The sequence below is a fragment of the Lichenostomus cassidix genome, chromosome 10 (genome assembly GCF_008360975.1).
Source record: "Lichenostomus cassidix isolate B80296 chromosome 10, HeHo_3.0, whole genome shotgun sequence".
Taxonomy (NCBI): domain Eukaryota; kingdom Metazoa; phylum Chordata; class Aves; order Passeriformes; family Meliphagidae; genus Lichenostomus; species Lichenostomus cassidix.
In genome coordinates, this window is record NC_139491.1 from 2,968,955 (window position 1) to 2,993,385 (window position 24,431).

General features: G+C 43.2%; 2 long non-coding RNA genes across 2 annotated transcripts; both read right to left on the minus strand.

Annotated features, from left to right (window-relative positions):
• Positions 1–1,152: 1,152 nt before the first annotated feature.
• On the minus strand, positions 1,153–4,206 carry LOC146432581 (uncharacterized). The gene is made up of 4 exons (XR_014854242.1): positions 4,036–4,206; positions 2,945–3,038; positions 2,391–2,557; positions 1,153–2,028 (listed from the first exon to the last, which is right to left on the minus strand). It is a non-coding gene; the product is annotated as an uncharacterized LOC146432581 (long non-coding RNA).
• Positions 4,207–4,631: 425 nt separating this feature from the next.
• On the minus strand, positions 4,632–15,515 carry LOC146432582 (uncharacterized). Its single transcript, XR_014854243.1, has 3 exons — positions 14,482–15,515; positions 12,969–13,086; positions 4,632–5,116 (listed from the first exon to the last, which is right to left on the minus strand). It is a non-coding gene; the product is annotated as an uncharacterized LOC146432582 (long non-coding RNA).
• Positions 15,516–24,431: the final 8,916 nt, after the last annotated feature.

Here is a 24,431-nt window from a genome sequence, read left to right on the forward strand (position 1 = left end):
GGAAGAGTTTCTCAATTAATCAGGAATCAGAGTTGTGTGGACTAAACTTCATACTGACCTGAGCAGCTGATGTTATTGATCAGTGTTACTTCCCAGAATATTCCTGTCCTTGCTCACTTCCATCCACAAGTACTTCATGTTACTGGTTTTCAGGAATGTGTTGTTTATCAGACTTGCTGCTTCCTCACACACTGTATTAACAAACAGCATCAGTGTCCTGCTGGCTGCAGAGCACAGGTTAACTGTTCTTATGTGGAAATCATCACATTCAAATCCCTGAAACACATCACCCCTTCTCCACAGCTCCTGATTTCCACACTGTGCAGAACAATACTGCCCAGGCAGCATCTTCTGTGCAGTGGGAGCTTTACTGGGTGCTTGAAGGTGCAGTGAGCAAGTCACAGCATCACCAGCTTTGCTGGTCTTTCACAGTGTATCCATCCACTGATCCAAAATTGCCATTAGCCTTTTTTTGGAAATATTTTTAGAGCTCTTCAGGATGGATAATGAGGCTCTGGAGAAGTGCTTCTCCAAGTTGGTTATCTGTGTCCCCCCAGGGAAGGCAGCTAGGACCAAATTTGTGAAGCTTCATATGCACACCCTGGCCTCTGAGCATTTCATCCAGGCTTTCTCTACCTGCCACCAGCTCATCTGCTGGTTTACATCCCTGTTTCCTCATGGATATGGATATCTAGATATACATGGATATATACACATCACATGGATATATACACATCACATGGATATATATAACAAGCACTCAGTGGCCCTCACCACAGCCAAGGGTGCTGCTCTGACACTTAGACCTGATTTCCCCAACAATGAAAACCATTCATAGCTGTTCACCTTGTGCCCTTCAATCCATCCTGACAAACTTTCTTGTTATGTGTCGGGTTTTAACAGACAAAGCTATGAGCAGCACTTATGTGCAGGGAGGAAATTTATAAAACATTAAAAATTTTACAAGGACAGCATATCTCTCAGAAAAAAGAAAAAAAAAAGTCAGGAGCACAGGCTGAGTTGTGCCAGAATCTGTTTGCTTCATGTAAGAAACATGGTCTGTGCTGGGCTTTGTGCTGCTGAAGAAGGAACAACTTGGAGATGAGGATGCTGCTCATCCCCTGCACACATACTTTGGGCATTAGAACTTCACATTTTAATATACTGTGTGTACATGGCCTGTTTAGGTGAAACAGGCTCACCCCAAAGAGGACAGTGAGATGTTGGAACAGTCAATAACTTCATTTAGAAGGAGAAAGGAGGCAGCTGGAGAAGAGGGGAGAGGATGTGTGAAACCCCGAATCCGGTGGTTGTTACCCCAGCATTCTTCAGGAATTGCCGTGGTCTGTATAATGTGGGTTGTTTGGAGCAGTTATGCAGTAAATATTTTTCCCTAAGCACTTTTCATGCTCGAGTTTTAGGTTTTCAGAGGGATTTTTTTATTTAAAAAAAATATTTCTTTTTTTTTTTGAAGGAAGATCAACGACTTAATGAAAAAAGTCTGAGATGCAAGAGCGAGGCTATCGCTTCAAGAGTGCTTCCAGATTTACATAAATAACATTCCTGCTGCATAAACATCTTGGCAAAGGCAGAGCATCTAACCCCCTTCCTACTCTATTGGCCTCCACTAAATTCTGCAGAATATTAAAACCCCTTGATGGTAACGTGTTCTCGGCCAGAAACAAATCATTAGTTTGGATGAGGGCATCAAGCTGCATCTGCTCTGTTCCCTGAAGTTCCAAGTGCAAGAGATTTAGGAGGGAGGGGAGAGGATTTCTTTGATAGAAGGATTTAGAAAAATGGCAATTGATAGAATTTTTAAGCAGATACAGAGATGAGGGGACACATCTTTCCCAGAGACACATGGGAATGGTCTGGTGTAATTAAACGTGGAGATGAGCTCAAGCTGTGCAGTTTGGAGGTGGATCTGAACGCTCAGGAGCTTTTGTTCTGCCCACTGCACATGGCTGAGATGGTCCACTGAGCAACTTTATCAAGAGTCAGCAAGGGCTAAATCCAGGCTCACCTCTAAGTGAAAAGAAGGAAAAGGAAATGTTAGGAAGAGGGGAGCTGTGAAATGCTGCAGGGTATTGGTTCTAGCTGGCTGGCAGGGAGCTGTGGGGAGGGAAAGTCCCTCTGTGCTGCAGAACCATCTCAGCCCTTGACACAGGGCTCTCAGGGACCTGGATGTTGCCCTCATTGCCAAAACTCCCTGGAGAAGGCAGAGAAGAGGGATGGTACAGATTAAGCCAGTTTTTAATTCACCTTTGGGTTTTCTTACACAGAATGAATTGTTTTGGCACCAGTTCCACACTTTCAAGAAAGCACCACATAGCCAAAGCTCCTCAAAGCAGCTCCTACCCACCAGGGCAGTGAGAGATTGATCCTACCAGAGGAGGAACTCTTTCCTACCAGCAATGTTAATGAATATCAGGGACAGCTGAAGGTCCTTCTTTTCAATCCAGTCTGTCTCTCGTGTTTTCTCTCTCCAGAAATAACCAGCTTTCTGCCTCCTCAGAGGTTCTTCTTTAAGCCCACAAGAACATCCTGTGTGGATCTGCAGGGACAAATGCTTTCTGGAAACACACTGGTCTTAATCAGACCTAATCTCTCATGACAGGGCAGAACAGCCTGGACATCCACTAGATTTAGCACAGCTACTCCAAGCAGTGCTGTTATGTCAAAATTATGCAACCTAGGCTTTGATAGGCTTTGGGGATTTTCTCAATGGTTCCTTTTGAGCCCATTGGTGCCCCTCACATTTCAATGACCACAATATGAACATTAAATGTATTTCCTTTCCCACAGCTGGATGTTGTCCCATCTGTTCTGAGACAGCCAAAGTGTCAAGTAAGCCAGGCAAGGCAGACAATTTTTCATGCAAATCTGTTGACTTTAGGATTTTTAAATATACGTCTTTTTAATAACCCACAGATTATCTCACCAAAAAAAATGGGTCATTTGCAAGACTTCCTCCAGCAGTCCTTGGCATTGTTAGCCAACATTGCAATGCACATATATTATCCTCAGAAGAAAACCTGGCCAAAGGACAGAGAGAAATGCCATTTATAGTCACTCTAATGGCTTAGCCTGGGATGTTGCATCCGACAGTGCTCAGCCTGGATGCTCCAGAGGGAAGCACACAACTCCCCAAACAACAGCACCCTCCAAGCACTCTCCAGCTGTGCAGCACAGGTGGAAGGGAGAAAAAATAGATTGAAAGTATTGCACAGCCCTAGACAGGGGGATCAGGATATTGTCACAGACATGGCCTCCTTCCCTGTGCCCTCTGGAACCAGGGTGGGCAAACCCAGACACCTCTTCTGACAGCACTGCATGGCCAGGAAGCAGCAGCAGTGCCCACAGAGTCAGGTCTCAAAATTATTTGCACAAAGCCAAGGAAATAACCTGTTAACCCCTGGCACAGGTGGCCAGCTCAGTGTAAGTACAGAGCTCACAACTAATTTCATTCCAAAATCAGCCAATCCCTCAGAGCAGGAGCAGCCTCTGCTCAGCACACACTGACTCTTGTGCTCATGTGAGCTCTTGGAGCAAGGCAGGGATGTGAACAAATGAAGTGATTTGTGCCTGTGAAACACCACAGCAGTGACACGGGAGAGTCTTTCTCACCTCTTGGTTTTCAGACCACCATTTAGCTCCCTTTTGCTGTTTAATGAGATGCTTCACAATAAAACAGACTGGAGGAAGCAGCTGGCAAATCACCTTGTGATGAAAGCCAAGGATGTTAATTGCCTTCCTGCCATATTTCATATGAAAAATTTGCCATCAGACCCCCACACCTGGCAGGAGAGGATGCTACCCAGAGGAGGTTGTTCACAGTAGTTTCCAGCCTCTGGATTTCACACTCTTTTCCCAGAAAAGCCTGCTCTGGTGTGCACCCAGAGCATACCTGATCTTACCTGGAGTCTGTTAAGGACTGAACAGAGAAGCAACAGGAGAACAGGAGAAACCAAACCTACCCCAGACCTACACATACCTCTCATTTTTTAAAACTTAGGTGGACATTGGACTTACCCAGGTGCAGGTCATTTCTCCATATTAAGTTCTGATTTATCAGGGCTCAGCATAACTCTGGGAAGTTCACGCAGCCAGGACAGTGGGACACTTCCACCCTCTGGAATAACAGGAGGAGAAGGGAACTTGCTGCATTGAAGACCTCTAGCTCTTCTAGCAGTTTCTGCTGGGGCAGCTCTGCAATCAGAGAGAAGAGGTTTGCTATTCTAGTACCAAAATTACCATGGAAGGGGCAGTCATGGGCTCTATGTAGAACAACCAAGAATCAAGACTCTGTCTTAAAAGCATTTAAGACCATTCCCTTTTCCCTGACACACATTTTTCCTGGGAATGGAGGAACCACAGGTCTCTGGATAACTTGGGAACTTTGCCACTTCCTCCAATTCCCTCCTTTAAAAAAAAAAATTTAAAAAGTCCAGCTTGTTTTCAGAAACTCTGCTTTAAAGAGCTGAGTTCCTAAACCCAGAGTGCGTGATGCAGAACAGCTGACTTTATGTAAGACTTGTTATTAGAAACAGCCCATTGCTGAGCTGGGATCTCATGAGATGCACCTCGTTCAGAGCCTGGGCAGACTCACCATGAACGTAGATCCATCCACACAGCCTGGCTGAGAGTGAGGAGTTTGCTGCCTTTCAGTGCCTGGGGCAGATCCTGACTCAGAGATTCCTCCACGTTATTTTCCATGGGAGGAAGCAGGAGTTATTTTGCAGAGGGTCTGAACAGACGAGATGCCAGCTTCTTGCTGGTAAATACCACTTCCAACCTCACTCGCAGGCTCCAACAGATGTTTCTGCTTTTCAGAGTAATGGAAATTTTATGGACCATTTTCTCCTCCTTCTCCTGTTGCCTGGGATGGAGCAGCAGATCCAAAATGCCCTGGGAAACACAGCGGTCTCCTCCTGAGACTCACTTCAGAGCAGTGTCTCCAGCAGATCAGGGAGACAGAGACAAACCACTCAGCTGTGGGTTGGGTTCCTCTGGAGAACCAGACACCATCTGCCACCAGCTCTGCACAAAGGCTCCACTGTCCAACAGCTTTCACTGCAGAAGCTCAAAATCCAGGATGAGCTGGGTAGAGAGCCTAGGGGTATGCATAAAAGTGGGTTAAAATTTGGGAATTGTGGCATTATTTTTATGCCCTTGTGTTGGTCATCATCGCTACAGCTGGAGAAACTGAGGCAGGTGAAGTCATTCACTGACTCAGAGCACAGCTGGGACTGAATCCACATGTGTATGCTCATCACAAGACAGCACTTCCCCAAAACACAGAGTGATGGCACAGAGAGAGGGAAAACCTTTGCAAACACAGACAAAGTGTGGGATAAAAGGGTCTGATGTGCATCCTGAGAATCCACATTTTCCCTTGCCTCCTTCTCATGTCCCTGAGCTTAGCCAACTGTGTGAGAACCCCAGAATCCTCCCAGACTGCTCAAATAAACCCTGTGTGTTGCAATGCTCCTTAAGCAAAAACCAAAAAAGAAACTTGGGGAATCCCATTGACTCACAGCTGTATTAATTATTATTTTTTTTAAGGGCCCAGAACTTGGTGAATGAGAATATTATCCCTTGGGGATTGAGAACACAATGGAAACAGGAAACTTTTAAAAAGCATTTCTGTGGAGATATTATCTCAGTGCTGTAGGACACAGGATTTACTTAATTGCAGCCAAGGAAGTTTTAGATTACTCTCTGCAATGTCTGCACGAACGTCTCAGCTATCACAGGGAAGGCTCCTTGCATGGCTATTTCCTTTAAGATATGTGCCTTACCCTGAACACGTTCACTGGAGGGGATTTGGTGATAATGCAAGTGGGTTCAGAATACTTCAAAGCCTTAAATGAGATTCAGGGCATCACAGCCCATGATAAAGAATATGAAATTGCTTTTCTAGCAGATGACATCCTGCTTTCTCTCGGTGAAACACAAGCCTCTATTCAATGCCTTGGAGAAGTTTGAGAGGTTAACAATCCTGTTTCGGGTTCTTTTTGTGTGCACAAATATGACCAAGACAGAGGCAATGCCTCCAGGCACATCCCCAGCAAAATCCCTCTTAATTTTCCATGCCAATAGTCCCTAGAAGGATTCAAATCCATAAGAAGCCAAATCTGTCTTCACTTAAATAAACTTATAACAGTAAGTCTCCAACCCTTTTATGTGACACACATCATGATTTTCAAAGATGGTCTAACTCCCCATTATCTATGCTTGATTAGGTCCACTTACTGAAAATGGCCATCCTCTTGAGCACTTCATTTTCTGCAGGGTCCCTCAGTACTTGAACATTTAACAGCACTTGAACCTAATCCCACACCCCATTCCTCAAAAAAAAACCCAACAACAAAACCAAACCAAAAACCAAACCCACACACTGAACAAAATCCCAAAAAGCCAAACTGAAAAAGACAAGAAATCTAAGTAGAATACTCAGCAGTTTTATACAGCTCTAGGTGGGACCAATTTCAATTTAAGCAGCACCTAAAAATCCAAGTTCCCTGTAGTGCAGGAATGATGGAAACTGATTCACTGCAGGTTTGTGTCCCCAGTTTTCACTCCTTACATTTCATATTCCTGCTCCTGTTGCCCCAGTTTAACATCAGAAGATTCCAACTCCAGCCTTCAGAGACAAGATACCTTGCTCATGAAACAATGTCAAATTAAGCATCCCAGATTCCTTGGATTTCTGTTAATTTTGGAAGGTTATCCAAACAGCAATGAGATGATTGGCTCAATAACCCAAACTCTGTGCACACAGAGGTGTGCAGTACAACATTCCAGATACATTTCATATGCAATGGGTATAGGCTCCCAAAATCTCCAAGGCAATCATTCCACACCTCTAGACAGAACAGTTTAGAATTCCCCTAAAAACCAAAAAAAATTTAGTTGTACAGGAAAAAATGAAGGGATGTTTGTGTTTGCTTTGCTTTGCAGCAGCAAGCAGAGTATGCAGTGAGTGCCCCTGGATCCATTATTACATCTGCTCCACCAGATTTCCCTGCAACTGCTCCTCTTCTTTCCCAGGAACAATAAAACCCATGAGCTGCAGGCCAAGTGGCGAGTGTCCCATGACCTGCTCCAGCTACTCAGTTGGAAGCTACTGAGAGGTTTCGACAGCTGCTCTGAAATGATGCAACCAAGTCATTCCATTCCGTGACTTTCAAGGTATCCAAAGAAGAACTATCTTTCAAGTAACACCGTAAGGGTAAATAATGATTAATTTTAAATCCTCGTTACTTCTTTCCTGATGCTGGAACAGCAAGATGAGGTGTATGTATTGCTTCTTCTGTGCCTTTGAATGTAGCCTCACACTACATTGAGGCTTTGATTCTCCCACAGAGAGCTGAAAGTGTGGCTAGGGTTGTCTACTGGTAGTTGCCCAAAAAGACCCTTCCTTCAGAGCTGGACCTCTGAGCTTGCTTTCAAAATGTGGCACCACCAGACCCCAGCACTGCTGGTTCTGCTACTGAACAGCCCCTTAAATAAATCTGAGCAGCCAGAAAAATGTCACTGTTTTTCTATCATAGCCCAGAGGCTGACAGGTGCTGAAGGTCACTTCCATCAGCACCACAGCTGGAGCTCCGTGTTCATTCCAAGCTTGTCCAAGTGCTGCCTGTTGACCCTCAGGCTGATCTGTCACCTCCTGGCCTCACATCCTCCCTTCCTGCAGCCAGCACAGCCCTGGCACAGTCAGTCCCAGAAAGCCAAGCCTGGTGCCTCCCAACCTTCCCACGACCACGTGAGGATCAGTGCTGGCAGGAGAGCAGGGGTGGCAATCCAGGTCTGGGATGAAGAGCGGATGTGAAACTTTCCTTTTGGCAGCATCTCCGTTTCGTCAGCTTGGACTGCTCACAAAACACCACCTGAGGGACTGAAGTCAGCATCTGTTTTTTGCAAACTCAACCTTCTGCAAAGTTATGCAAACAAGAAAAGGCTTTGAATGGGGATGTGACAAACAAGTTCATTTTTCCAAGCCTCAAAATAAACAAAAATTTGTTTCTTTTTCTTCATGTTCCAAACCAAGATTCAAAGAGATCCTCTTTCATCCATCATCCAGTTAATCCATCCTTGTTGCTAATATAAGCAGATATGTCCTATGGGAAAGGCTGCCTTCAGCCAGCAGCTTTTTCAGAATATTGTGCTTTTTAAAATTTACTTTTCAGCTAAATCAGAGATTCCTGAGCATTTCTATGGCGACCTGAGCAGCTTTGCTGCCCTAGCTCATGGTTGTATGGCTTCCATCAAGATTCCCAGCGGCTTTAGACCAGAAAGAAGATGCAAAGCTATTCCCCTTCTCTGCTGAACATTGCCCAAAAGTTACCTGTTTAGCTAAACCAATTCTGAAAATTTCAGTGGATAAAAATCCCTTCAACTTCTGCACCAACATAAGTTGGCTCTTAAAACCAAAAGCTTTTCTAGAATACCAATCACTGAAATACCTCAACACTTGAGCCCACAACATCACATCTATTATTAATATAACCATCATTTAGAGTTACAATCAGAAATTATAACAAAAATGTATCACAGTAGTTGTTCATCTGCAAATCGTATGTATTTTTCCAAAATAAACGAAGCACACTCTGCTCTCTCTCCCTTCCAGCCCCTCCTGCCACAATCCCCATAACCAACCTCAAGCAGAACAAGTCATAATGCAGAACAAAAACAAAATAAAATTGAAACCTGATAAGGCCACATTCTCAGGGAGAAGCCATGTGTGAGATATTTTTGCTTAATTATTTCAAGCAATGTATGGCCCCTTGGCTGTCACCAAGGCTGGCCTGTCAGGGTAATATCATGAGGAACTATTGTGCAGAGAATCACTAGATACTTCAAGTATTGGAGACCCAGCTAATCAGCTCACATTTCATATTCTTTTACCAACTTTTACACTGAAATAGAGCCCTTACTGGTTTGTATCAAGCCCTTTTTCTCCTCTCATAGGTGCTAGAGGGAAGTTTGGGAGCAGAGATGCCAGTTTGCATGCACAGACATTGCTGCTGCCACTGGTTCAAAAGCATGTTTTCAGTCTCACCAGACTCCCAGAAAATGCAGTGTGAAGTCAGATTGCAGATAAACAGTGACTGTTGATTATGGCTAAAGAAATAACTCAGCAGGAGGGCATTCCAGTGCCTGGGCTCCAGCCAGTCATGCCTCAGTGCCTCGTGGATCTGGCTGAGAAGACAGGTGCTTTCAGCCCTAAATTATACAGGATATTGAAAAAGCACCCACTGATGATACTAGAAAGGGAGTTGTTTGCTTTCCACATAGTTCCCCTTTGAGCTGAGCTGGGGTTTAATATCTGGAGGGAATAATGACATGATTTTCCTCCGTTACACAGTGGAGTACATAATACACATTGTGTAAGGAACCTGCTGGATGATGTAACTCTGCTTCCAGGAGAGCTCCAGGGCTGGAAAAGGCAAAGGAAAGTCTAACTCAAACGTGCCAGAACACCTTGCTGGATAGAAAGTCTCTAACTAACTTTATAAGTGCATTAGCAATAACAAAAAAATCCTAACCCCAAGAGAGAGCTCATTCATGAGCTTTAATGTTACTAAATGAAATAAATGAGAATGGTAAGGGTAGGGGTGATGTCCAATACAGGGACAAATCACTTAATAGAAAATAAAAAGACATTGCACAAGGTGACAGCAATCCCACAAGAGAAAACTGAGGAACTTCAGGCAAGCAAGGAAATCCAGCAGTGCTTTAAGATGGAGAAACAGAAGAGCAGAACGAAGCTTCAGATGGCAGAAAGGCTCATCCTAAGGAATGAGAAAAGAAACCCAGAGCAGTGCTCACCACAAGGGCTGATTTCAGACAGTCCATTTTGGACAGGAAAGTGCTGGCAGAGGGAAGCAGGGAATCTGCAGTGTTTACAAACACCATGTGAAGAGGTAGAGCTCGTAATGGGAGCAGAGCAGAACGTCCCCCACGGAAAGGGAGGGGGTGGGAAATGAAGAAATTTGGTAATTTAACTTCCTGGAATAATGCTTTTTAAATCTCTTAACAAGGCATAGATCATGACTTGTAAAATGTGAAAATAATGCCTCTGACAGTAAAGGGAATATGAACATCAGGCTCATTCCTCCTATGAAGTGCTATGGCAGCAACGCAGCAGCTGCCTGGGGAGCTTCACGCACTTGAAGACGAAGCCAAACACAGCTGCCCTGGGTAAAAATTGCATCCTGTGTTGTATTTTCAAACCAAACATTTAAAGAGGCTGCTGGTTTTGCAAGTCTTTAATTCCCTTTGCAACACAGTAGCAATGCTGGCATTCCAAACTGATAGAAAGAAGAAATCACAATCATGGAATGGTTTGGGTTGGAAGAGACCATAAAGGTCATTGTCCCACTGCCTGCCAGGGGCAGGGACACCTTCCAATGGACCAGGTTGGTCTAAGCCCTGTCCAACCTGGCCTTGGACACTTCCATGATCCAGGGGCAGCCACAGCTTCTCTGGGCAACCTAAAATTAAAGATAATAAATGGATCTTGTAGTTAAGCAAAGAACAGAATGTCTCAGATAATAAGACTGAAGTTTAGCAGCAAGGGTAACCAAGTCCAAGTCTAAACATCAGATTCAGCTCTGCCTGGGTCAGAGAATCCCTCCTGCAGGCACAGGCAAGGCCCCACAAGCTCATGTGCAAAGGGAACTACCTCCTTTATTTTCTAGCTACTAGAAAATTCAAGATGTGCAATACCCACTCTGTTTCCTTTCCAACATAAAGTCAAAAATAAATAAGGCTTCCAGCTACTGGTCTTATTCTTACTACTAGGAGCTGGAACAGGGGTATGATGATTACTTTTTCTTGGAGACTTCTTCATCCCTCAAATTGTGACTTTTGAACTCAGATCCCACAACTATTCCCATTAAGATGTTTATCCAAGACAAAGATTAATCAGTTGTTTCTTCACTTGGTTTTTAGGGCTCCTCTTGCACAGACTCTTGTCTACCACTGCTCTATCAGCTCAAGTGGTCATGCAGAGGGGACTGAACATCCAGGCACTTACATTCCAAGCTTCACTCCTTGTTACATGTACATGTCCTTTTCTTGTTTATGTCTCAAAAGATGAATTTCTACCCCAACATACATTCAGTTTGTTTATGGGAAGCTGCTGCTGTCTGCATGAATTTCCTCGTAGAAGTTTAGAAGAGGTCCTGCCCTGTTGTAGCTGCTGAACTGCAAGGGCTTTGAGATGAAATGACCCAAACCTATTAAACTTTAACTGAGCCAAACCAAAACACTCCACAACAACAGCAGCAATGGTGCTTGAAGGAGCAGATGGAGCCCCTGGAGAACAGAAAATATCTTAGCCTTGCAACTTCAGTGGCTGACTATATCTGAGGGACAAAAAAACAGAGTCAGGTATATTTGTCACCAAATAGTCCTGTTTCTGCCCCTTTCCCCAAGAACTAAGCCACTCATTTCTGGCTGAAGACATCTCCTTTATCCCTGATTCCCTCCTTCATCTGCTTATGCAGAGGCTGAAGTCTCTGCTCCACTCTGCTTTTAATTTGGCAGCCCTTTCCTTTAGTATTGATGTGCCCTTAACAAACTGTGAGAAAAGCTCAAGTCTTGGCCTTTCCTATCCTCAGTCCGTGAGGATGAGACACTGTGGATGGTCCACATTCATAACTGGCTCATAAAAGTGAACACAAAAGCAATTATTTTACTAACAGTGCAAAATCCTGCAGGGTATTCAAAACTGGAACTGTGGAGTGTTGCAAGAACAGATTGCCAGGGCAGTGGTGGAGTCCCCATCCCTGGAGGGCTTTAAAAGATGTCTAGAAGTGGCACTTGGGGACATGGGTTAGTGGTGGCCTTGGCAGTGCTGGGTCAGTGGGTGAACTTGATGACCTCAAAGGCCTTTTCCAACCTAAATGATTGTGTGTCTCTACAAAAATGACACTGAATTAATCTGCGTTTGGTAACATGAAGTAACTCCCATTAAATCCACAGCTCACCCATACTCTGACTGGGGCATCCAGCTCTGGAATTGCCCTTCCCTACATCTCAGGAGTTTGTAATAAAACCAGAAGAGTGATAAAAACAGGCTGTATGCAAAGAAAATGTATATGAATGACGACTGGAGCTGAAGCATGAAGATAAATTGAAAACAAAAGCTGAAGAAACAATTCACCCTTTTCTCATTACATGAACAAATTAGGGGAAAACTAGCGAAATAATCAGTCAGAAAATGAAAGTGTGTTTCCTGCACAACAGTAATTTCATTGTGAAACTCATTGTCTGGGATGTTTCAGATCCCAGATTCTGGGGAATTTGCAAAGAGCAGAGGAAGCAATGGCAGTGAGGGCTCTCACAGCAACCAGAAGGGATCAGATATGCTGATGCATGGCCTCATCTAAAATTCCTCTAAGCACTAGTCTCAAAGTGAGATAGGTCTATTGTGAGTGAAAAAAAGAAGTTAAGGAGGAGAACAGGATGTCCATGTCCCCTGTGCTTGACCCCAGCTCACTGCAGAGGCTGCTTGAGTCTCCCACAACCACCCTCACCTCCTTCCCAATGGGAAAACACACAAATTGCTGCCAGTTTTTCCAAGTTCTTGGGAGATTCAGTCTCTGTGTTGCCCAGCTCAGCACAAAAGGGTTTGCTGCCTCTTTTAGACCTGATTTTGTTTATTAATCAATTCACAAGATCAAGGAGCACCTGCACAAGACAGGACTTTTCTGACAGTATTTTGTTATTATATGTACTTGCGTGGTCTGAAATCTGCACAGACTAACCCACTTAACACATTTTCTTTCTTTTTTTTTTTCAATAATGTGTAAGAATTCAAAACAACTCTGCTTTAAAAATTCTTAGCCCCATAATCAGGTGGTGTTCCAAAGGTGTTCTCCTGGAACTTAAGTGCCATTTACACAACTCCACATATTTATATTCAGTGTACGATTCCAGGTCTTCTTTCCTACCTGCTACTTTTTCTAGGAAAATAGAAGTATCACTTGTCTTGACTTGCTTCAAGGCTTTGGCCACAGCTCTTTACTCCTTCTCAGTGTTCCTCTGCTCCACCTCCATTCCTGCCTCCACCTTGTGTAACAAGAACATCACGTCATTTAATATTTCTGGATTCAAGTAAAGGAAAACCACATTTCCTAAGATCCCACATGACAACCCAGCTAATTTAGTGATAATGAAGCTGACGCACAGGAGGTTGGAGGGGGCCAGGAGGTTCCATCTGCCAGGCAACTGCTCAGACTGACAGAGCTGCTGGTTCAAAATGAAGCTTTGAGGGCTTTAGAAGCATCCACTTGCTTCTCACCTGCAGCACCCAGAAAATTCCATAAAAAAACAGAAGCAGAGTGTGTTGCACATACCTGCTGTCCCCAGCCAAGCTGGGATCTCATTACCAACTACCCCATGGGATTCTCCTGTGGGCATTTCCCCATCATTTGGGACTCATTTCCTTTGACATTTAGAGGCCAATCAATATGGATCACAGAGCTTCACTTTCACAGAGGTATTAATTTCCCAAAACCCAGAATATAGTTTGCACTCAGTCCCAACCATCTCTCTGCCCTCTCTGACCCCCATCCACCCACACTCCATGTCTCCTCCTAGGAGACATCCTGTGAGCACCAAGTCAAAACAGTCAATAAATATCTAGCTAATTAGACACTCAAGATCGAGATAATTAGGCACTGTTGACCAACTGATCTTACAAGAATGAGAAAGGACAAGCTCACATTTGCCAGACATGCTGAGCACAGACTGCTGCGAGGGTGACACATATCACAGGGTGGGTGGGAGCATTTTTTGTCTTTTAAAGAGCCTCCTAAGCACAGTTACCTGTGAGCAGCCCAGGCAGGTGGGTCCTATCTTAACATACCAGCATCTGGATTTCAGCAGCTGGATGAGGCATGGACAGCCCTGGTTTATACTTGTGGTTCTGAAGGTTTTGATGGAAAGTCGCTGGACGTGTTGCAAAGGTTTATTTATGTTGATATTGTTTGGGTTTTGTCTCTATAATTAATTCCAAGTTTTTCTTAGTTTCTTTAGCAGAAGAACTCAAATCAGCTTGCCCTTCTGGGAGTACCTGCTTCAGCAGGAGTGATCCAGGTGTGTCTGCTCATGAGCATCCTTATTTCTGTGCTGGAGCAATTCCTCCATCCTCCTACCCTGAGGTACCAAACCTTGTGGTTTTCCTTACACTTATCACCAAGGAAATACATATACAAATTCCTTGCCCAGTTTATGCTTAATTTCAAGTTTGAAATCAAACAACTGTCAAGTAAAATCCCTCTTGGTCTTGAGCTGTCTGCAATATCTAGAGAGTCTCTTTCTGCCTTCCAGCATTGAGGCTGAGCCTGTCTCTAAGGACTCTGTCCTTGTGTTACAACTAGACATAGACATCAGACCCACAGAAGGTAACTGAAATAAGTAACCAGAAATCACCTTCGCCACTATGCAAAATGCAGGAATCACCTTTCCCCAAATCTCAGCAACTCAGTCTTCTTCCAAACCATGGAAGCTGTCTGCTGTTCCCTAGTCTTCATCTCCCTCATGGCATTTTTGGGTGTTTCAATACTTCCAATTCATGAGTCTTCCCATAGAGTGGAAAAAAAAAAAAGTCTTATTTAGAGCTCTCCACTCTCAAGTGACAAAGGTTAAATGACTTAAATTTTTCTCATATCTTGGCCATCACTCTCAGCCTCTATCTCTCTCTCTCTCCCCTTGCCTATGATTCTCACTGTGGCCTACAGAAGAGTTACCAGAAACCCTCATCTTGACTCATATCTTGCTGTTACTCATCCTTAATCACATTACACCTAGACTACTGAAATATCTGCTTAAAATATTCCAGGAACTCTCCAACTCACTTAAGCACTCGGAGTCTGGAATAATTTGGCCAGAAACATCTGATTTTCCAGGAAATGGATGATGTCATCCCATTATCTGTCAGCTGTACTGCACTGCCCATCATCCTGGCCTTCACAGCTCTCTGCTGATTTACTCTCCTCATCCACCCACTTCACTCCAACAGACACAAGAAATTACAACAGTTTGGATAAAATGCTGCCATTTTCAAATATTTTGCTGAAGCCATCAAAATGTACCCCTGGAGGTTATCTTTGCTTTCCCTGCAGCAGAGGAAGAGGGAGCACTGACCTCCTTTGGGACTTTGGAAAGGTTGTGGTCCCCTTCCAATCTGATTGATCAATCCACCCAAGAACTTTGTGCCAAGAAGGGCTTTGCTAAGGCACAACTCACTTCTGAAAATCCATGGACATGGGAACAGATCAGCGACAGCAGGAAATGAGGTTCTAACTCCTTATCTCACAAGGTTATGTGTTTTTTGGGAATAACTAACTAACTAGAGTTTATTGACACTGAATTCGGGACAACTAAACCACAGTATTACTCACTAGGAAGCCAGATGTTCTGGGCTTTCCTTACCTACTAATAGCAGCAGCATCTGGATTCTTGCAAATACACAAAATTACAGGGAATAATGTGGGGAAGCCTGTCTTTTTTTTTTTTTTTAATTTGTAGGGTTTTTCTCTACATTAGTGTGTGTGCATAGAGAAAAACATACCTTTTGATTAGGACAAGAAGCATGACATGCTCAGGTAACAGAAGAGATCCTGAACTGTGGTTTTAGCAGAGCTTAAATTAAGATACAGCAAAATATCACCAGGGCTGTAAGAACAAAAGGAAGCATCAGCAGGCAACCACATTGGGTCAGTGGGGCTGCTGCACCAACCCTACTGCTGTCCTTGCAGAGAGCCTACAAAGGACAGGAGGAAAGTCTTGGGAAAGCCCTGGGGAAGGACCAGAATGGGATAATTCATTAAAAAACCATACTGTGCAAGCACACAATGATCAAGTGCAGTGAGTGCCATCAGTCACTGCTGCAGCCCCTGACAGCCAAGCACAGAGAGAACCAGCTCCAACACATGTGGCAATGGGATTTCCAGAGAGCTTCCTTCAAAGTCCTGTTGAGGACAACTGCACAACAACTATCAACAAACAGAGCATCACCATATTTCCAGCTATACCTAAGGCTTGCACTGGGACAAGCTCCCCAGCAGCTGTTCTTAAGGAGAGCTTGCTTAAATAATTATTGCTGGGTGTATTGCATCCCTCAGGTTTTTTGCTTCACCCTTTTGGACCAAATTCCTTATTTATGCTCCTACTGTCCACAGCTTATCTGGAAAACTCCCCTGCCACTTGAAGCCAGCTGGTGTGGCTGTGAGCAAAACACAATGACTCCTATTCTGGATCAGCTTTTACAGTCCCGCCCTGGAGGTCCTTCTCCTTTATCTCCAACTCTTCCTTACTTCTTTTCAACATCTGGGCAGCTCTCCTGAGGCTCCAGAAATAAGCACACACTATACATCCTGTTCCTCCACCCCCCCAAGACATATTGTAATGAATACAGAAAACACATGCTCCAGGATAATTTGTTATCTCATGCAGAGCCATTAGCAGCAGCTTCCTTCCCTGGATGGAGTCAAGTCAAGCTCAGAGACAAGTTTTCCAGGTTGCAAATGCCTCATGTCTCCTTGTTCCTTCCTTCCCTCTCCTCCCGTTAGGGACTATCCTTCCTGCTTATCAAGCCCAAGGAACAAGAGCCAAACTTAGGAGGTCTCCTGAGATACTGATCTGCCTGTCCTATAATGCAAAGCAGCTTATTAGAGTCATTGGAACAACTCAAAAGCTGGATAAAACCAACACAGATTTCACTCATTCCCAGCAGCACAACAGCACCTTGCAATTCCTGGTAATAAAAAGGTAACAGCACTGGTGGGACAGAGTTTGGAAATCCTCCAGCTTGTCTGAGCTGAGGAACAGAGGGATTTCTCAGGGCTCTCACAGCTTACACCAGACACTGCAGGCACAAGGGATGGGGGAAAGGATGGAAATCACCTACTCTGCAAACCCCAGGGATAACTTTACAGTGAGCCCAACAGACCCACACACTGTACACAACAAAACTGAGCTCTGACACACTGGTCAACAGGCTTCCTGTCCTGTCTTTTTTTTTTTTTTTTTTCTTTTTTTTGTCAGAAGCTACAAAAACTGCTAATCTCTCCCAGTTCCAGCTCGAGGGGCTGCTGGCTATCTAGTGCAGGCAGAACAGCCTCAGTGCTTTCAGCTCTTGAGGTCACCACATCAAGCCAGTGGTCAATACAGGCAACACCACAAGAGTTTCCAAAGCTGGGCTATTCTTTTTGTAAGCTGGTTTTATTCACAGCACAGCAAAATAATGCAGGGAAGCTCCTAGCAAAATCAGACTGCCTGGTGACATTTTGCTTCTTTCCTCTCTCAGACCCAAGTCCAAAGCCCACCAGTGGTGTTTGGAAGCCCCACTGACTTCACCAGGCTTTGGCACGAAGCCTCAGCACAAAGAGCTGATGGGGATAAAGTTTTGGAAGCATGGAGGTGGCTAACAGATCCCAGAACATGACAAAGCACTTGGAGCATTTGCATACAAATGCTCTTTGCTTGTTTATTGCTTCATCTGCTGTTTGTAAGTCTTTTAACACACCCTCTAATTCTGTTATTACAAAAAAGAGTGCATGCAAATAACTGCCTGAAGTGAACTCAAGCAGAGAACAATCCATTAACCACTGTGCTTATATTCAAAAAAGTGTTAGAAACCCTCAATAAGAGCTGGTGGTTTGAGGGGAAAACCCTCACTATTCAGGCAACTGCTGCAAACACACAGCCCTGAGTTAGACGAGCTGGAAGGCAGAATTCAAAATGCAAATGTTCATATTAAAACAAACTGCTAATTAAGAGCAGGCTTCATTATAGAGATTATGCATCTTTAAAGACTCTTCCAGACATGCACATTTTCAGCACAAACCAGGAAGATACAGAAAAATACAGGCTGAGCCCTTTCGCTTCTTGTCCTTCCTGACCCTAAAACAGCCACGACACATTTCTACTGTTTAGTCTGGAAAACTCAGGGTCAGCTTTCGTGGGGAGCCATGAGAAAGGAGCAGCCATGGCAGGGCCAAGTGACACTGTGCCCTGTCCCCTGCCTGGGCAAGGACCCCAGGAGCAGCTGCCAGCAGCGATCCAGCGCCGATTCCCAGGCCTCCGACGGGCTCCATGGGCTATTTAGCAAAAACAACTCACTCAAAAAATACCAGAAGTGACCCTGTCTGAGGATTATCTGCAAAATCTCCCCTGCTTCTTGCATTTTTAATGAAATAAAAGTATTTTCAATAGTAGAAATGTCAGGGTTTGGGCCAGATAAACAAGGTACAGAGAGGCAGTGCTGAGTTTCACAGATGCAGACTGGTATAAAATTAGGAAAAAAGTGCAGAAATCACTTGTCAGATTTCAGCCCTGGAGAAATAAACCCAAATGTTGATGTAAGAAAAAAGTATTTCTCAAGGCATGGCCTCATATCATTCCCATTATTTGCCTCCCTATTGCCACCTGTTATTTTGAGAACTGTTTAAATAAAAGAAACACAGAACCAGACCTATCATACACTATATGATTTCTCTAAATATGGCTCTAAAAATGGCTTTTGAAAACATACACTTAAGTCAGTGTAGAGAAGCTTGTTTTACTGAAATAACTTGACAGCCTGAACTCCGAGAGATTTTTCCAGACTTCAGAGATTGTCTGGCTGTTGAGCATTGGGTCCAACACCTCCACACTCATGCCCAAAACCAGGTGGACATCTTTTAAAGATTCATGAAGTTACCTTTAGAACTTCTCTTTCAAACCAATCAATCCAAAAAGGAAAAAAAATGAAGATTTGCCACATTGTTCTGAGTTGTATTAACTGGAAAAAACCTGTTGGTACTAGTGACAGTTGAGCAGAATAAATTATGGAGAGTAAAGTTTGAATAACTGAACTTAGAACAACTCTTGCAACCCTGATGGCGACTTAAATGTTAACTTTTGACAAGAACAACCAGAGTTTCTTTGGGCATGAAGAGCTCACTGAGGCAATGTCAGTTTATTCATGCAGATGCACCTATTCTACATCCATAATGTAGTGATAAAACCACTGCTCTTGTTTTCAGCACCCTGCATGCTTTCACATCATGCTGAGAACAGAGGATGACCATTTTGCTCCTGAAACACATGCAGTACAGGACTGAGAACAGGCATGTTTTAATCTCTGCATCTGTTGGAGACTTCTGTTTCAAAGAAGAGAAAAGAAGTCTTTCTTCTGAATGCATATGATCGTCATTGATCACGCTATCAAAAATGAAGGCTGAGTACAAATTCTTACTTTGAAGAACATTGAAATTTTGTAAAGGCACAGGAAAATAATTAATTGCATTCAGCCAATTCCTTCTTCTCTCACCTCCAAGTAGAGAAAAGTAGATTTTTGCTGGCTTTTTCTTTTTTTCAGATTTTTTCAGATTTTCTTTTTTTCAGCTAACAGTAATTTTTCCTTGTATGGTAGAGATTTCTACTATTACAGCTATTGAGTACTTGGATCCCACAGCAAACCCCCAAGAATGAGTAATGGTCTCATTTTCCATCTGCAATAGTGAGCAAGAGCCAAGGGCAACCCACTGACACCGAAGGATTTGGACCATGAGTTTCGGTTTTGCCTCCTGCTCTTGTCAAAGGCCGCTGCTGAAAGCCTCCAAACAGGACTTTATAAAAGCGGCTTTTCAAGGTTCCATAGAAATTCAAATGAACTTATTTCCTTTGTCATGGATTTCTGAGTCATCTTTTCCAAGGGAGGGGAGAGGAAATATAATCAGAAAAGGGAATTATTCCTATTTTACAAGAGGGAGTAGATCTACACTAGTCATCCTTTATCTTGTCATCTTCCTGACCACAGTATTGTGAAAAGCCCACAAGCAGAAATGGCAACAAACATCAATGAAATACTGCGCTCTTTATATCATTAAGTCCTGCCATGAGGAGGAAGGGAACCCATGGCATCTTTCAACCCTGCCTTTGTTACTCACACCACGCCTTCTGGAAGGCACAGTACATAAAATGTTGTGCAAAACCAAGCAATGCCTTGTAGCTTAGAAAGAAGCGTTCATTACATGGCAGAAAACATTCATTTCAGCGCGTCCTTGTTGACTGAGCTGACAAAATCTGAAAAATATCAACCACAAGACCCGAGCTGTCCTGTGGTGGGGGCATCCAACAGTCCTGCACACCCTCCTACCAGCTTCTTCACTGGGATACACCATAATTCCCAAGAACAGAAAGTTGGGGAGATGTGTGGAATTGAGGGAAGGTTGTACCCAGCCCTGGGTTCTACCAGCATGTCAAAAGGTGGTCATGCCAAAGGGTGAAGCCACAACCTCTAAAACACGGTGGTGCCCCTCTGCAGCAGGAGGTGAAGCTGCTCTGCACTGAAACAGGGGTTCTGGTCACAGCTTTTGAACTCTTCCCTTTAAGAAATATTTTATGGGAAACTGTGTTTATAGGAGCTGACTACCATCACTCCAGATCTTTTCCAAGAGCTTTCTAGTAAAAGCTTAAGCAAGTACCTAAGCCCCCCCGAAACCCCCTTTTTTCAGGAATTGAAAGGAAGAGCCATTCTAATTTCTAGTCAGCACATTTCCTCACTTTCCATCTAACAGAAAGAGCATTTAGATACAAGGGTGTCAAGCACTATGAATCATCTTGAAAGCATTCAGTTTAATTAGACAAGGATAAGGAGGTTTAAACGTCACTGAAATCTAATTCTCTCTATGAACTCCTATCATCCAGCAGACGAGTGAAATCAGTAAAAGTGAAAAAGCAAGGGTTTAGCTGAGCTTATTTGTTACAGCCACTGCTCTTGAACAAAGTGGTTTTTATGGCCATGAACCTCCGTGGGAGCAGAAGTCAAGTTCACAGTGACAATCCATCATTTTGGGGAAGAACCCTACTGTAACCTCACATCTGTGCGTGGCAGGAATAAGAGGCAGCTGTGAGCTGATTTTGAGAATAAATCCTACTCAAAACCCATGGAATATCCATGCTGGGGTAGGTTCTGGTAAGGCAGATGAGTCAAGGGAACTTCATCCTTGCATCAGCTCATCTCCTGCCTTCTGCACAGATCACACCACCATGGACAGCCAGCTGTGGAGCCAGACGTCATTTACACACTGCAATAAACTCCCAAGTTTCTTAATAGTACACAAAACAAGCAATCAAGGTTTCTGTTTCACATAGATTTTTTTTTGATGCAGAGTAGTTGACTTTGTTGATGCTGTAATGTATTTGGGAAAAGGAGATGGGAGAGGACAGGGATGAGGACAAGAAAATGTAAGATATTCAAGCTGTGCATTTTCCTCTGCGTGGACAGAAAAAGACAGCACCTAATTTCTATCTCATTTCAATATAATTTCAGATTTGTTTCAACAAGAGTGTTTCTTCCAGCACCAGCTCTGAGTATGGCTCTTAATGCAAGGAAGAACTGAATGCAATTAGAGCAACCACCAAAGTTTCTGCCTACAGGGGCATTTCTGCTTGGAGCACTTGATGGTCTTTTGACCCTGAAGACAAGGGGAGAACAAAAACCCAACCAAACACCCAAAACCCAAGTCCACACATTTTTTGCATTCTTCTCTGGTCAACCATTGCTTCTTTGTTAGTTCACAACCAAGAGAATTCTCCAGAGAAGGGTCTATAGTGCCTTGTCAGGATCAAAATAGCCTCAGTGAAGAACTGGTGAGTCTGTGCCATGCACACAATCCAGAAAAGAACGTGCCATGGGAAGTGACAGCAACAAAACCAGCGTGGGGAGCAAGGGAAACTCTAAGTCTGATTTTAAAGAGGAAGTCTGAATAGCAAACATTTACTACCCCCATGATTATACAAGAAAATGATATCATCAGCAAGATGAAAGACTGTACAGAGAGACAGCAACATTCATTACTTCCCAGCTGAAATCAGGACTCAACCTGGAAACAAAAGCTTCAGCTCCTCTGCGGTTGGGTAATTAAACACAGAAGGGGCTGAAGAGAAAAGGCTTTTCATTCACCATCATACAGACCTTAAAGGTGCATTCAAACTTCTTTCCTGAAGCTAAACTTTCATCCAGCTACCAGGATGAATTATTTGGCTCAAATAGATGGAAAACTGGTCTTCCATCACCTGCTAAAGAAACAGGACTTGTCCACATGGAAGTCAACATTCCTGTAATACTTTGGGCTGTTAAGAGTCAGGGTCATAGCAGCTTTGGAAGTTTAGCATTTTTGTCTGTCCAGCAGCCTTGTCCACAGCAGAAAGGCCTGGGGAGATGAAATGTGGCACATTTGCCAGGGGAAAGAGCTATTCCTAGCTGCTGGTGAGGTACAGTTCTGACTGAGCCACAGGCAAAGGCTCTTTGTAGTGCAACACACAAAGCATTACACAGTCCAGATGTAGCTCCTAACAATGACAACCAAATTCTCACTGGAGGGATAGTTTTGCATGGCATAATTCACTACAAGTGAAAGCTATGCGAGCCAAGAGAAAGATATAATCTAATTATTTCTGGTTTCTCAGGGCTGAAGGTGAGAGGGAAATTTAAAAGCAAACAAAGCTGCATTGCTCAATAAGGAATGCTGCAATATAAAGAAGTGAAAATTAAGGCCCTGCACAAAACATGTCAATTTTCAATAGATATGGCACTAACATATATTAATATTTCTGACAAGCCAAGAATGTCAGATTTCTAAGCACAATATGAATCACATTAGAATTAAGAACAGCTGAGCCTGCACAACAGATTATACAAGTATTTATGAAGCACAGGAAATACTCAAGGCCAGCAAGTTCAGCTGTATACCAATATAACTAATAACTGTTATGCTCCATGTATCTGGTAAAAAGCCACTTTATTGACAAGATAGCTACAGATTAACAAGGTACTGGATAAAATATTGAACATCAGGGCAAAATATAGGGGACATTAAAATGCCCTTTAAAACAAGTCGTCTGTTCTCATTAAAAGCTGTTCTCTTATCAAGACTGAAAGAAGACCAATGAATCATGAAAGCAATTCAAGGAGCAAAGCTTTTCTTTGCTCAAAATGGCAGATTTCAAAAATTTTGGCGAAATGTCTTGAGGAGTTGTACCCAAGCTTGGGAAGAAGAAAACACAAACCACAAGACTCAATTTGCAGCAAAAGTGATCTGAAGCTATTTATCAGGCAAGATTGAAACTGCCCCTTATCTAGACACCTTTCAAAGAACTCCTATTTGGAATCATTGGCTGAAAACAACTGATGAGACTCCTAAAAAAGCCCATTAATTTACTTTACTAGGACACGAACAAATTAAAAGCAGAGTTACAGGATATAGTACTAATAGTGCAGATATGTCACTGTAACATTTTTTTGTGCCCTTAATCAGTTTGATTCATTAAAACAGTAACTGGTTGAGATGAGAAGGAAATTTACTAAGTGTTGGAGTCTAAAAAAATTAAGATAAATCAGTGATCCGGAATGAAACACTAAAATTGAAATCAATGAAAATGCAGAGTAAGATACTGTGGTTTTATGGAAAAAATTACTGAATCTTTAGCCAAGCAAGCAAAGTCCTGAGCAGTACCACAAAAACTGGCATCATGTTGGAATTTTTCCCTTAAACATCATTCAATCCACCTGCTAGGATGGTCTCCTTTGGAGAAGTAAGGACAAAAAAGCCCCACAAGCTTCAGCCATTTCTTCACAAGAGTAAGAGACATCAGGACTGGACTCCATCCAGCCAGGAACCTGCTTTGAACAACCTTTTGGGGTCAGCCTTGGAGATTGTGTAACAGTTTTGTTATTCTCTCTCTCTGTGGCACAATTTTAACAAACCTGTAATCACAGCACTAAAAGGTGGGAATGTCAGTGCAAATCCCCATCCTTAATTGCTTTGCCTGGTTCAGAATGGGAACTTTTAATTCAAGTCTTCCACTCATCAGGAGGGTGTCTGAACCATCAGAAAACAGAGTGATTTTTTTCTGGCTCACTAACCATTAAATAACTCACACAAAGTTGAAAAGGAACAGACTCAAATACTCACACAGATTATTTTATATTAAGGACATCCAAACTTCTAAGCCCAACAACCCACATACCAAACATATCTGTAAGATCAAAAGGCACATTTTCTGCTCTCTCCCTCACACAATCCCACACATATCTAAACTTCAGCCTCTTACCAAACATCCTGGGCACTTTATTTTCAGACTGACTGCTCTCTAAAGATTATTTGGTTTTGCTTCCTAGCTGCTATATTAAAACCCATTATGAGATGAGCAACATCCAAGAGAGGCAGGGGATGGATCTCAAGTTGAGCTGCTCGAGACAGACATAGCTTAGAATTCATTTTCAGTAACCCATGTCCTGCAGTCAGGTACTCTGAGGTTTGAAAATTAAGCACTAGATGAAGTTGAATCTAAATTTCTATTATTCCATGCAAATGTTATATTCAGGAAGGAACAGGTGAGAATCTAAAAATCCCACTTGT